Genomic DNA, 15899 nt, shown 5'->3' with positions numbered 1-15899 from the left:
GATTTGCTTACTCCAGGAAACCTGGGCGGTAGACCCCCAATATAGGGTACGGTTTGTGGTATACTGTGAGGGTGCAGTGAAAGGTCCCAAGGGTAGACCATCGGGGGACTATGCATGTGGGTAGCCTCCCATTTAGGATATAAGATTAAACGAACAGAAACACACTCCCCGGATATCACGTGTATCCTCCTGTCACATAACACACTACCGAAATTAGCTATCATTAATATTTGTGCTCAGCCAGTCCAGTATGGTGGGACATCCCAGACGCTAGATTGCTTGCTAAACCTTCTCAACTCATTAGCAGGGAATGTGTACTTTTTAATCTGTGGGGAATTTAACTGCCATTTTGAACCCCTCAATGGTATTATGCAACCCATTACTAGTGAGGTGGACGCTATTTGGTCAATTCCGGCACCTAATATGTACTCGATCAGGCGCTGGACCCCTTTGGTTCTCCAGTTAACTTCGTTAACTCTGACGTTTACTTTATGGGCCTGCAACGGACGGTTCTCTGGCGACAATCCGGGGTGCCCGACTTTTAAGAGGTTTGGACAGGCTACGGTAATTGTTTATATAAGGAGCAAAACCGCTCCTGAAGCCCCTAAACATCAGGTCAGAACCCAACCACCTGAGATTCGGCAAAAACCTTAAAACCTGGCTTTTTTAATCTTCTGCCCACTGTCTCTGTCTCTGTCTTGTGGATCTGATAGCGCTCTGAGACCTTCGGGTGATTTATGCGCTATATAAATGTATTTTACAATTACCAGTGTAGAGATCCGGCATAATGTGGTGGATTTTTGTGTGGAAGAACGCAGTGAAAGTGACCACAACCCCCTAATCATGGTGCTAGATTTTCAGATGGGGGGTTTAGGTCTAGTCCCAGAGGAGTCACACCAAAATAACTTGGTTGTTGTGAGTGGAGGGAGACTCATTCGTTGGTCTAAAATAAATCAATCTATGGAAATAATGTCGAAATTGTATGTGGGTATTACACCTCTGTTAGAGAGAGCAAGTCTTGTGGCAGAAAATTTTACTAAGCCAGGCTTTGATAATGACCTGGGAAAAATCCACCAAGAAATGGTCCTGGTACTGGCTGATTTCTTTTTTAATAGTGGTCCCATTAAACATAAATCTGGTAGTGATAAAAGATCATGGTATTCGAAGAATTGTAGGGAAGTGAAACCAGCTTTGTTGACCTTATTAAAAGGGGCTGACGGTGCTTGTATTAAGGAAGCTAGGGCGGCCTTTAGGAAAACGGTTGTAAGGGCCAAATCAGAGTGGGAAACAGATAGATGGCAGGCGATCAAGAAGGCTTTGGATTTAAAAGATAGTAAAAGCTTCTGGAACTTGGTCCACTCCAGGGAAGCGGAGGGTAGAACCACTCTTTATCCGAATATTGATGAGGACGCCTGGCACTCATATTATAAGGAACTATATTCAAGTTCTTTTGATGATCCAAGTGTTAGTAAGATTCCAGAGTGTAATTTTAATTCTGATTCTCTATGGGATACACCCCCTTGTACCATGGGAGAGGTTGTATCTGCTTTAGCTAAGTTGCAACCTAATAAAGCCCCAGAATTGGATAGGATTTGTTTAAAAATGAGCAGACAGAGTGGGACTCCATGATTGGAATAGGCACCGAGGCGAGAATTATCAGGTCTGTGGAATTTTGAGCCCAAGACCCGCCGAGGCGGGGAATTGAACCCTGGTCCAGGGCCAGACCTCTGCATAAGGATCTGCCGCTCTAATCATTGAGCCATGCAATCTTACAAGGCCTTCCAGCACCGCCCACGTGGGCTGGCGCTGAGATTGTTCCAATTTATAAAAAAGGGTCCCGATCGAACCATAGGCCAATTAGCCTTACTGATGTTTCTCAATTTTTTTTCGGGAGGGTGCTATTAGGAAGATTACAGGAGTGGATGGAAGACTGTGATATATTAACTCTGCTGCAAGCTGGCTTTAGAGCCAAGATTTAAACCGTAGACCAGTTGTTTAGGCTGCAGTTAATATACAGGAAGCACATGGTTTTGGAAGGTAGGAGTCTGTATCTTACCTTCGTGGATTTGAAATCTGCGTTTGATATGGTGGACCGTGACCAGCTATGGAGTATCCTGCTGGCCATGGGAGTTCCACCTTACCTTTGTTTTCAACTCAAATGCCTCCATGAGGGTACATACGCTAGAGTAAGATACGACAAGAATGACCAAATGACAGCCCACTTCCCTGTCGCGCCCACTCTCTTTTCACTTTTTCTAAATTGTTCAATCGAAGATCTACTTGCTGTGAAGGATTTGGATTCCCCGAAGATATCATCTCTCAAATTTCCTGCATTAATGTTTGCGGATGATACCCTGCTCCTCCCGAAGTCACCAATGGGGATGCAGCGAGTTTTAAAGGAATTCAGCCAGTTTTGCAAAAGGAGGAATCTTAGTTTACCCATGTCTTTCCACCAGACCTGTTAACTGGCCAGTAGGTGGTGCTGTTGTGCAGAATTGTGCGGAACTCGAGAGAACCAGAGAGCTGGAAGGAGCGAGCCGGCGCTCGTAGGAGCTCTCCGCCATCCTTTACACCACCTTTTCACCACTCGAGAGAGAGCGGCTGAAGAGCGGTGGGCCCGCAGAGGCAAGAAGCAGGAGACCCGTGGCGCAGGAGAGGGTGACTTGCGAGGTGCAGGCTCGGCAGCGGCCCAGCAAAGCACAGGGAACCAGGATCGGCGTTCCGACGCGGTGACGGCGTGAGGGTGACCTGCGAGGCACTAGCACAGGCAGAACAACTGTCCGGTAAGCTCTGGGGAGCCGGGGGCATAGGAGCAGATCGTGTTCTACCGAGCTGAACTATCGCTGTGCTAACACGGCCACTGTGCTAATACTGTGCTAACACTGCCACTAGGGATTACTCCACGAGACAAGGAGCAGTAAGTGGCAAGGGGGAGCCACACCCCGCCGACAATCACACCGTGCCCTTGCCCCCCCTGCCCCCCAGTTCCCCACTGCCCTATAGTGTGTCAAGGGCGCAAGAGGAGCACAGCCTAGGAGGATCAGAGACTGAACAGAACACTGCCAAAAAAACAGTCAGCATAGACAGGCGAGGCTGACAATGACCACCTGAACCTCATCCACCCTACCTCCCATTACCCATTAATCGTTCAACCTTTTATCAGCCAAATTAGAGCCTTTTAAAAGTCTGATCCACCTCAAAAAAAAAAGGGGACACCCGGCATATGGGGGTCAAAAGGAAGGGCCGACAGCCTACATGTCCGGAAAAAAGCCCCATGATCCAATCACCAGTTAATAAGACAACAACACGGATGTTGAGGAGCAAATCGTTAACCGACAGCCTAAATGAAAAGCCGCAAGAGCCCGACCAAAGAGGCTCGATTAGAAACTTTTTCAAGAAACATGATCCATCGACCAGCAACCAGGGCCCAATCCAAGACATCAACCCAGGCATTCCATGCCCGGCCCAAGATAGCAGCACTAACCATTACAGTAGTCGATCGCCCAATTTCATCTGCTCCTCTAAGGTTGCGACATCCCCCTGTGAGGAATGTGCGGAACCCAGGACGGACCGGGATAAGGCAAGCGCAGTCCACGAGCAACCCCCCCTAAGCAATCGGTAGGACAATACAGGGACGGGTCTCCCCTCCTGTCCTCAGAGGAGATGCGGGACAGGATAATTAGTAAGACCTGCAAGATCAACGACACTGCTCCCCCTAAAAGCGGTGCCACAATAATGACAACAGTGCAAATCCACCAGACCAAAGCCCTTGGCCCAACCTCTCAGACCCCAGGCAGGAGCAACTCCCATCATGAACTCAAGAACCCCAATTTAACGGACCCTCAACTGGTATCTCAGGCCCCAGTGCTGCCAGCTGCTGGGGAGATTACAGGTTCTTTCCTCTACTACCTTCAACAAAAGATCGAAAGAACTCTCGATCTAACTCCAATCTCACTCTGGCCTTCAGAGTCCCCAGGGGCCTACAAAACGAAAGCTGACTACCTCGCCTGCAACAGCAGCCCAGACACGATCACAGAGAATTCATCTCAGCTGGAGACAAATATTGCCACCAACAAAGCTCTTGTGTGGCAATCAACTAAGATGGAACTACAAATAGACCTCTTACAGGCAATAGGCGGGCGTCTAGCAGACATAAGCTCCAAGGTGGAGGCCATGGACAATAGGATCTCCCAACATGAGCTTTCTAACTGGGGGGCCAGCTCTTGCAGCTGCTCAAAACTTATGGAGATGTGGCTTCTTTGCCGAGGTATTAACTGACATAGTGGAAATTGCAAAAGGGAGAACGGCGGCGGCATCAATGACAAATAACAAAGCAGATCAGACGAAGCAAAAGGCTCATACCTCGAAGGAGACACAGTCCCCTTGGGTCCCATCGGGGAAGAAGGGCATAGCCGCAAATGGTAAAAGAGCAGAGCACACGGCCACCAAGTAAAACAGCAGCCCTTTAACATCTACAACCCCGCAAAGTTTAAACCATAGGGACAGCGAAGGTACTGGAACAGCCCGGCAGGAAGATTCGTCCGGTACAACGGACACACAGGATCTCCCTCTCTCAAGGAAAGCAAAAAAGAAGTTAAAAAAGCAACAGAAAAAAATAAAGCTTAAGGTGAGACAACCCCAGCTATTGAAGTTCAAGCAACTGCCCACAAAAGGGAGTATAAAAGTGACCCAGCTTTATCCGATATTCACAGATAAAAATTGGGGTAAGAGGTTGCCCCCGGCCTCTTCCCCAAAGGGAGTGCAATACAAACCATCGACACTATCAAGCACCCTCAGTGCGAAGGATGAACAGCCACCAGCAAAGCAAATCACCGCCACGGCTCACCAGCCAACGGCTGGAATAAGTCCCTCATCTCCAGAATGGCTCATACACCAAATTCCCGAGATACCGCCGCCACAAAAGTGGCCACTCCTTATTTTCTGCAACCAAGTACTCCGTCCCTGCATGCTTCTAGGTCGAACAACAACCAGAACAAGAGGGCGCCAGGAGGTTCTCCCTCAACCCCCCAAGGAAGCCCCAGGACAGCGCCTAACCCAGCAGAAACAGCAACTAAAAAGGGAGTTAGAGCTCAAGCTGTGGGCGCAACAGCAGTTGTTCACAAGGTGATCCTGACTCCGAGATTTCCCAGTATGGGAAACCATGACATCCTGAACCGGAGTAACCTCCTATGCCTCTTCAAACATCTGGACACCCTAGACAAGACACAAATGGGGGACATAGAATGGGTTAAATTCAAGAGCTTGAAAGGGGATACACATGGCGACTCCACCGTGGTGGGACTAAAGAACAAAGAAACACTACAAGCCATAGAGAAAAACTCCATCCGTCTTGCGGAGTGGGGCATTGAAGTTCAGATACTGGCGCCCCCGAAATATCCACTTGTCCTGGCCCCAGATAGCGCAAGAAATCCCACTCGATCGGTCCTACATGGGACAACCAGCCTGGGACCTCCTAATGGAAGTCAGTTGGGTCAAAGAGTTCCAACAGGAATCAGAATCCTATGCCAAAACAACCAACGATTTATACGAACCATTTGCCCTATCCCTGAGCATAAGGCACTCGCAGGCAGTAGGATACAGCACTCCTAACTGCCACAAAAGACAGCCCACCAGAGGAGAAGCCAAGCCCGGAACCACTGTAAAGTCACTACTAACAGTAATCTCCTGGAACATAGCAGGGATTAGCAAAATCTATAAAAATTAAAACCTGAAGCGATTTTTGGAAAGCGGGGACATAATCTGTCTGCAAGAAACTTGGGCCTTGACCTTCACTCCTCTGTCCGGGTACTACGAATTTCAAGTTCCAGCTATAAAAAGGAACATCTTCGGTTGCCCAGCAGACGCTCTATCAGTCTTTATAAAACACGAGTGTGCCATCGCTGTCAATACCATCAATGTGAACTACCCTGGTCTACAAGCTCTACAGATAAGAGGTTTGAGCAATACTAGACATTCAATCAACCTGCTGGTATTAAATTGCTACATTAACCCCGCACAGACCTTAATGAAAGACCAGTTGGAGGCACTGGCACAAAAACTAGAGGATCTGCTAAATCATTTTAAAATACACCAGGTCATTCTAGGTGGGGACTTCGATCTAAAAGACCTTGACAAACTGGAAACTCTCCCCAGGGGATCGGGAGGGCGGCTCCCCTGCAACACCTTTTTTCCAGTTTTAAACTGACATCAACCCATCCACTAAAAGCGCTCGCTTGTCCGCCTGGCAACCTCAGCCCACTTTCCGGAATGTGTCAAGAATTGACTATATTATGATATCTGGAGAGTTGGCAGACAGAATGACTGACTTTGAAATCGAAAACCGGCAAGAAAGTGATCACAGGCCACTAAGAGCAACATTCCAGCTGGATAAACCTACTGCCGCCTTCTACAAATCCATCGGGGAGACAAGTGGAGAGGAGAAATACAGCGTCATGCGGAGGATTAAATGGACAAACAAGACCGATGGGAAACTTCAAACTTGGCTGGGCCAGGCACAGGAAGGGAGTCTGTACAAAGAGGAACCACTCATAAAAGGATGGGAGCAAATCATTGAGGAACTACAAAGCAAACTCGGGAACCCCAAATCACAAAATAGAATGACAAAAGCGCAATTTAGCACTGGAAACACCTGCCCTCAGGCTATACGAGACCATAAAAAACTTCTACGCAAGGCTCTCGTAGCAAAGAAAAGAGGGGGCAGTCAAACAGAGGGGGCATTGATATCTGCACTGAGGGCCTCCTTGAGGAAAAAGCAATGGGAACTTAAAAAAGTCGAACTGCACTGGATGAGTTTTACGATGCACACCTTCTTTTCTTCCAATTTGATGGTTTTTAATCTTTTTGTTGTCTTCTATCGCGTGCAACTCCCCGGAATACGCGGACAGCCCTGCCGCGCTGTTTAAATGGAACACACTGAAAGGAGGAGTGATTCCACTCCCCGCCGGGTGCACAGCTATAATTTTCTCGGCATCACAAAATATGCCACAAATTGAGTCATTTAAGTTCTTCTTCTTTATTTTCATCACAGTAATCAATGTTTTGTTTCATTCTTCTTACTTTCACATATTTTTACTCTGTCACAAGAGGGAACGCTTACAATTTAGCTGTATTCTAAATGAGGCAGAAATGCTAACCCAAGCCTTCTTCTGCGCCACGATAGCACATGTAAGTTTTGTTCATGTCCATTAAAATTCATATACCCAATGCATTTCGGGCCTTTTAGTTTGGCCCTTCGTCAGGGGTTATCTACAAAGCAAAATACATTATTAAATATATGTATTACTCAGTGCCACTGCATCTCAACTATTCATAACACAAATACCAAAACTAAGCTGTTCCATAAACTAACGTTTTCCCGCTAGAACGTAACATATTGCTACACATTAACCTGAATACCCATACTCCCTTCGATGCCTTTCCCTCTTTATCTTCTTCCCATGTGCCCTGCAACCTTCTTCACCAACATTCAATCTCCGCTTGTCTACCCTCCAATTTGCTCCTTCCCATATACGCCTCTTTTCAAATATCGATGTTCTATACTGCATTTCCCCATTCTTTTTTCGCCGTCGTTACATATGCGTGTGCGTACCTGTTTGCAAATTGCCTGCGTTCTCATGCCTTCATCAACTTCCTCACCAGACTGGCGTCAAACTCTTAAACTCCATACTATGAACCCGCCTCCCTGAGCCTGAAGTTATTCCCGCCCTTCTGTTACACCTGTATGAGATTAGTCCGTTTTTTTCAACGCGCTGCAGTTTCACCCTCCCCTCTTGATCACCGCCTACAAGACCCATAGTACAGTTCGTGTGACAATCTAGATGTCCGGCATCCTTCATCCTAACTAAAACATTCCGATATTCACCAACACATACTGTATTCAACATTATTACCCCGCCCTCCCTTAGATGTCATCTTCACGTTAGTCATTGCTTTAATATGCAAGATGTTTGTTTTGTGTCCCCTAGGCTTACGTTTTCTGATTGCAATAACACTAATGAAACAAAAATCGTTCCTCTGTGTACCATGCTTAGTTCATGAATCTAATAAAGGTTGTTATGAACAACTGGTGAAACCATAGTCCTTCTCGTGACATTTTCCATCCTTTATCAAGTTTTATCAAGTTTCTCCGATGGGTGCTCCGAGGTCTTTGGGCTGAAAAATGTCGAACTGCACTGGATGAGTTTTACGGTGCACACCTTCTTTTCTTCCAATTTGATGGTTTTTAATCTTTTTGTTGTCTTCTATCGCGTGCAACTCCCCGGAATACGCGGACAGCCCTGCCGCGCTATTTAAATGGAACACACTGAAAGGAGGAGTGATTCCACTCCCCGCCGGGTGCACAGCTATAATTTTCTCGGCATCACAAAATATGCCACAAATTGAGTCATTTAAGTTCTTCTTCTTTATTTTCATCACAGTAATCAATGTTTTGTTTCATTCTTCTTACTTTCACATATTTTTACTCTGTCACAAGAGGGAACGCTTACAATTTAGCTGTATTCTAAATGAGGCAGAAATGCTAATCCAAGCCTTCTTCTGCGCCACGATAGCACATGTAAGTTTTGTTCATGTCCATTAAAATTCATATACCCAATGCATTTCGGGCCTTTTAGTTTGGCCCTTCGTCAGGGGTTATCTACAAAGCAAAATAGTTGAGATGCAGTGGCACTGAGTAATACATATATTTAATAATGTATTTTGCTTTGAAAGTAAGAAGAATGAAACAAAACATTGATTACTGTGATGAAAATAAAGAAGAAGAACTTAAATGACTCAATTTGTGGCATATTTTGTGATGCCGAGAAAATTATAGCTGTACACCCGGCGGGGAGTGGAATCACTCCTCCTTTAAGTGTGTTCAACTTAAAAAAGCCACCATGGAAAGCAAATGGCTTAAAGTTTTCTCCCTCCTCAAACAAAAGAACTCAGCACAACTCTGGAGATTTATCAACCAGCTGAGCAACCGAGGACCAACGAGAGAAAACGGGGTACCCGAAAAAGTTTGGATCCAACATGTGAAATAGCTATATGTAATAGTCCCCACTAATGAAGACTTATAAATAGAAAAAGCGGAGTTAGCTGAGGAAGTCCAACAGATTAGTACAAATCCAGAAGTCATACTCTTGAGCCCAGGAAAGACCGCGAGGGGTAACAGCTCCCCGGCCGACGCTGATGGTATCATACTAACCTGGACAAACACCCAACAGGTTATTAAAACCATCAAGCGCATGAGGAACGAAGGCGCCCCAGGGCCCAATGGCATCCCAGCACCGGTCTTCAAACAGGCACCAGACTTCTGGGCGACTCTTTTAACTCCGCTCTTCAATTACATCTACACGACTGCCAAAACCCTCGACTCTTGGAGGGGTTCCATATTGGTTCCATTTTTCAAAAAAGTTGACCGCCTAGAACCATCGAACTATAGGCTCATAGCCCTGCTCGACCTGGAGGCCAAGGCATATGCACGCCTAGTGCTCAATGACCTAGAAAAATGGGCCGAAAAGGAAAACATAATACCTATATACCAGACTGGTTTCAGGTCCCAGGCATCCACAATGGATAATGTCCTGGCGCTAGCACATCTGTCAGCCCAGGCAACCTCGAAGAACCACCCACCACTATTTTGCTGCTTTGTCGACTATAGTACAGCCTTCAACAAAGTGGACAGAAAACGCTTATGGTGGAAATTGGATAAGTGGGGGATACCATCGAATCTTCTGAAGGCAAAACAAGCGCTCTGACAATTTCTCCGAAAATAGGCACAGAAAATGGGCTGAAGCAAGGGTGTGTGCTGGCCCCCACTCTTTTCAATTTATATACAGCGGATCTGGGGGAAGCCCTAAAATGAGCCAGCCTAGTAGCCCCCAGACTAGGAAGTGTGAGGCTACCAGTTTTACAGTAGGCAGATGGCACGGGTATAATGGATCACATGAAGATCGGCCTACAAAGAACACTAACAGCTTTAAACAGATTCAACATCGCCAACAGATTGTCTGTCAATCAAGGGAAAACCAAGGTTATTATCTTTGGGTCCTATCAACGGAAAAGGCATGCACTGTGGCAGCTGGGAAACGTTCAAATAAACTCGGTGGCCTCATACAACTACTTGGGGGTCTGGTTCACAGAACGGGCAAAGGCCAATGTACATCTAAATCATCAGGCCTCCAAAGCCAACAAGGTAACATATCTGTTAAAACAACTAAGTCAGAACATGATCAGCCCATCCGCCAGTCCAATTCTTACAGCCCTGCGAGCAAAGATTCTCCCTGAAATCTCTTACGGTCATCTTGCCTTTCCTGGAAAGTTGGACGTTCTTCTCAACTCAGCCCAAGTCAAGGCATACAAGTCGGTGTTACACATACCAAGGACAGTAAGAAGATCCAGGTTGAGACTGGAGCTTGGCCTAGCAAGGCCAGACTTGATCTGCCAAGGGGAGCTTACAAAGTTGTATCTAAGGACATTAAGGGCTCTGGCTAGCTCCCTTAAATACCACTTGAGATCCATCTTCGAAGGGCCAGCCTCGACATGGCATACCAGGTTGGGAAACGCAATCAAAACGTTGAGGATTGAGGAAGAAAATATTCCGCGGCAGGACATCCCACTGAATGTTTGGAAGAGAGCAGTCAACAAACAAGTTTATGAAATCTCCTTTGACCTCGACCATAAAACCCTCTGTCGAAGCTCCCATTTGGACCCATTAAACAACTTGTACATGGTAGGAAAAGCACAATTATATCTAAGTGAGGCCCTATCAACTCATGTCCGAAGCAAAATTCTATACATGAGGCTGACCACGCTTGGGATAGCAGACTTCAACCCCGTATGGGCTCAAAGAGGGGAATACATATCTTGTAGACTATACACCTACAAGAGGTAATCTTGGTTGCACCTTCTCTGCTGCTGTCCTTTTTTCGACATCGATCGCCGGCGACTGCTGAGACTGATCTGCCTCAGTCAGAGCACAAAATCATGCTCTGAAGCATCAGCTTTGTGTTTCTCAACCATCAACACAATGACCCTAGCGAGATTGGCGAAATTAGTTTACCAAATTAGGCTAGCCATAATAGCCAGTAACGAAAACATTTTAACACTTGGGAAGCCCATGGTAAAAGCAGCGGACAACAGCTGAAGTGACTTCGCTACGTAGTAGCATTGACAGTGCCCAACTGGTACGCCCCTCAAGGAATGAATCGTCCGCCGTCAAGACTAACTCCAAGGCACACAAGGTTGGAAAAAGGCCATTCATATCGGACTTTGACACCCTATTCTGTTTTTAATTCGCCTCTTTAATTAGCACAGTAGTACACCTTTTTATCAAGCAAAGAAGTTTACAATTACTGTTTTCTGTACTCTCTCCTTTTACTGTAAAGATTTTAATTAATTGTACAGTTAATAAAAAATTCATTCATTCATAGTTAATATTAATAAAACAAAATACATGGTCTTAAATGCCAAATCCACTAATTGCCCACATCCAATAATGGACAATATGCCGCTTGAGCGGGTCCATATTTTTGAATACTTGGGCCTAACCCTAAACGATAAGATGGGTTGGGGCTCTCAAATTAATAAGGCTAATCTGAAGCTAACCCAGGCAAAAGGGAGATTATTGAAAGTCCAGAAGATCTGTATTTCTAAGGTCATAAGCCCACCGCTAGAAATATACCAAGTACAAGCGCGGTCGGCCTCTCTATATGGGGCTGAACTTTGGGGTCATAGCCCAACAAAAGTATTGACCGTCACTGAAAATAAGTTCATTAGACACATTTTGGCTTTGCCAATAAATACACCCTAGGTACCCCTCAGGATGGATTTGGGTATCCTCCCAGTGGTGGACCTAATCTCGAGCCGATCATTGCTTTATTGGCAACGGTTATGGAGTGTAGGAAGGTGGATATCTGACTATATGGTTACCCCAACTTTTTGCTTAGTGTTTAGCTGGTTTTCGACTTAGTTGACCTGGGATCCTGCTAATCAGGGCCCTAGGCTATCTGCTCTCACAGTAAAATGGACTCCATGTACTGTAGGTACATCTCCAATTGGATATTGGGTCACCTTATGAGCCCCTGTATAGTGTACAATAGGTACCCAGGGCATAGGTGCATCCAAGGCCTACCAGGGGCTGCAGAATGTATTATGCCACCCCTGGCTGGCCATCCAAACTGACACAACTGGCTGATCACTCGGCTGGGGCAAGGTTGTGTAATCACCCCTTGCTTATAGTATTCCTATATCTAACCTTATATATAGACAAATATGCACCTATAAGTCACTCCTATGGCAGGCCCTAACAATCCTGAAGGCAGAGTGCTTGATTTTCTGTGAGATGGTGCTTTAGCATGAGCTGAGCCTGTCTGCAGCTTTCGGAACCATGTCCTTATAGCTGTTCTATGATATAGCCATACCATATACTCATAAATTCATTATAATCCTCGCGATTAATGCTAACTTTGGTTTGGCTTTATCGAAACATGTCGTGTAAGGTGTCATACGCTTTGGAATACTACTCCCTCGCCAGTTCTGGTGACGGGTAGCATTCCACCCTTCCAGAGGGAGAAGACATGTAGTTGTAGCTTTACCCGGTTAAAGTTAAACAGAGCCTCAGCATCACAAAATGGATGCTGCTGCAACAGACACAAGTCTGACCTCTTGTAGCTGGGAGCCCTTCCAGCGAGGGAGGCCTGGACAATAGATTTCCTGCCTTGGGAGGTGCTAGCACCTCCCCAGACAGGCTTAGTGTATTGGGGCAGGGTGGGTTGAATGAAATGAGACACTGCCTGGGGACACAAGGTGCTCCATGCATAGCCCGGTTCAAACCAGTTGCTGGGGCACTCCAGCCCCAGCTCTGGCTCGAAACTGGACCAAGGGAAAGGGGTGTAACCACCCCCTTCCCTGGTCCCACCCATAGGAGGGACCTAGCAGGTAATCCAACCCATTTAATTCGTATAAAGCGAGGAGCTGAGTCTAGAGACTTTAGATTATCCTGAACTGAAACTCTGACACGAAACTGTGGACCTTCAACATTCTACTGCAACTAGAAGACTGAAGAATCTCCCTTGTGGTCAAGGAGTGACCACCCTGTGCAAACAGGCCCCACCTAGCGAATTGCCACTTTGCTTGGTCGACACTCCTGAAGGATCCCTACGACCCTGCTTCACAGGACTGGACTTCCAGACTTCTCCAACCCGACCCACACCTCCAGCAAAGCCGAGACCCGTGGCGGACACAAGAGACACCTGGCGATTTTACTCTTTGCTAAACTGTGCAGCTTCTGAGGCATCCTCGAAGTTGTGCATTGGGACTTGGGAAGCCTCAGCACCGAGTCGTAAGTGCACTGAAGCTCAGCCCTCCACACTCCACGAGTGCCGCGTGGGGCCTGCTCTTGCATTTCCTCTTGGCTCGTCTTCTCGGTTTAAGGGCTCGATGAATCCACTGCAGGCCACCACGGCTGCTCTGAAGGACACTCATCTCAGCACCTTGCTCTTCTTACGGCCTCTCGGAATTCACTGCAGGCCACCACGCCTGCTCTGAAGGACACTCTTCTCAGCGCCTCGCTCTTCTTACGGACTCTCTGAATCAACTGCAGGCCACCACGACTGCTCTGATGGACACTCATGTCAGCGCCTGGGGCATCTAAAGGGCTCGATGAATCAACTGCAGGCCACCACGCCTGCTCTAAAGGACACTCATCTCAGCGCCTCGCTCTTCTTACGGACTCTCTGAATCAACTGCAGGCCACCACGCCTGCTCTGAAGGACACTCATCTCAGCGCCTCGGGCTTCTAACGGGCTCGATGTATCCACTGCAGGCCACCACACCTGCTCTGATGGACACTCATGTCAGCGCCTGGGGCTTCTGAAGGGCTTGATGAATCAACTGCAGGCCACCACGCCTGCTCTAAAGGACACTCATCTCAGCGCCTCGCTCTTCTTACGGACTCTCTGAATCAACTGCAGGCCACCACACCTGCTCTGAAGGACACTCATCTCAGCGCCTCGGGCTTCTGAAGGACTCGATGTATCCACTGCAGGCCACCACGCCTGCTCTGAAGGACACTCATCTCAGCGCCTCGCTCTTCTTACGGACTCTCTGAATCAACTGCAGGCCACCATGCCTGCTCTGAAGGACACTTATCTCAGCTCCTCTTTCTTCATATGGACTCTCTGAATCAACTGCAGGCCACCACGCCTGCTCTGAAGGACACTCATCTCAGCGCCTCGCTCTTCTTACGGACTCTCTGAATCAACTGCAGGCCACCACGCCTGCTCTGAAGGACACTCATCTCAGCGCCTCGCTCTTCTTACGGACTCTCCGAATCAACTGCAGACCACCACGGTTGCTCTGAAGGACACTCATCTCAGCGCCTCGCTCTTCTTACGGACTCTCCGAATCAACTGCAGGCCACCACGCCTGCTCTGAAGGACACTCATCTCAGCGCCTCGCTCTTCTTACGGACTCTCCGAATCAACTGCAGGCCACCACGCCTGCTCTGAAGGACACTCATCTCAGCACCTCGCTCTCCTTACGGACTCTCTGAATCAATTGCAGACCACCACGCCTGCTCTGATGGACACTTATGTCAGTGCCTGGGGCTTCTGAAGGGCTCGATGAATCCACACCAGGCCACCACGCCTGCTCTGAAGGACACTCATCTCAGCGCCTCGCTCTTCTTACGGACTCTCTGAATCAACTGCATGCCACCACGCCTGCTCTGAAGGACACTCATCTCAGCGCCTCGCTCTTCTTACGGACTCTCTGAATCAACCGCAGGCCACCACGCCTGCTCTGAAGGACACTCATCTCAGCGCCTCGCTCTCCTTACGGACTCTCTGAATCAACTGCAGGCCCCCACGCCTGCTCTGATGGACACTTATGTCAGCGCCTGGGGCTTCTGAAGGGCTCCATGAATCCACACCAGGCCACCACGCCTGCTCTGAAGGACACTCATCTCAGCGCCTCGCTCTTCTTACGGACTCTCTGAATCAACTGCAGGCCACCACGCCTGCTCTGAAGGACACTCATCTCCGCGCCTAGCTCTTCTTACGGACTCTCTGAATCAACTGCAGGCCACCACGCCTGCTCTGAAGGATACTCATCTCAGCGCCTCGCTCTTCTTACGGACTCTCTGAATCAACTGCAGGCACCACGCCTGTTCTGATGGACCCTCATCTCAGCGCCTGGGGCTTCTGAAAGGCTCGATGAATCCACTGCAAGCCACCACGCCTGCTCTGAAGGACACTCATCTCAGCGCCTCACTCTCCTTACGGACTGTCTGAATCAACTGCAGGCCACCGCGCCTGCTCTAATGGACGCTCATCTCAGCGCCTCGCTCTTCTTACGGACTCTCTGAATCAATTGCAGGCCACCACGCCTGCTCTGATGGACACTCATGTCAGCGCGTTAGGCTTCTGAAGGGATCGATGAATCCACTGTAGACCACTACGCCTGCTCTAATGGACGCTCATCTCAGCGCCTAGCTCTTCTTACGGACTGTCTGAATCAACTGCAGGCCACCGCGCCTGCTCTAATGGACGCTCATCTCAGCGCCTAGCTCTTCTTACGGACTGTCTGAATCAACTGCAGGCCACCGCGCCTGCTCTAATGGACGCTCATCTCAGCGCCTCGCTCTTCTTACGGACTCTCTGAATCAACTGCAGGCCACCACGCCTGCTCTGAAGGATACTCATCTCAGCGCCTCGCTCTTCTTACGGACTCTCTGAATCAACTGCAGGCACCACGCCTGTTCTGATGGACCCTCATCTCAGCGCCTGGGGCTTCTGAAAGGCTCGATGAATCCACTGCAAGCCACCACGCCTGCTCTGAAGGACACTCATCTCAGCGCCTCACTCTCCTTACGGACTGTCTGAATCAACTGCAGG

Source organism: Lissotriton vulgaris, chromosome 3_1, assembly GCF_964263255.1.
Source record: "Lissotriton vulgaris chromosome 3_1, aLisVul1.2, whole genome shotgun sequence".
NCBI lineage: Eukaryota > Metazoa > Chordata > Amphibia > Caudata > Salamandridae > Lissotriton > Lissotriton vulgaris.
The sequence above is the reverse complement of the archived record's forward strand: the minus strand, read 5'-3'. Positions refer to the sequence as shown.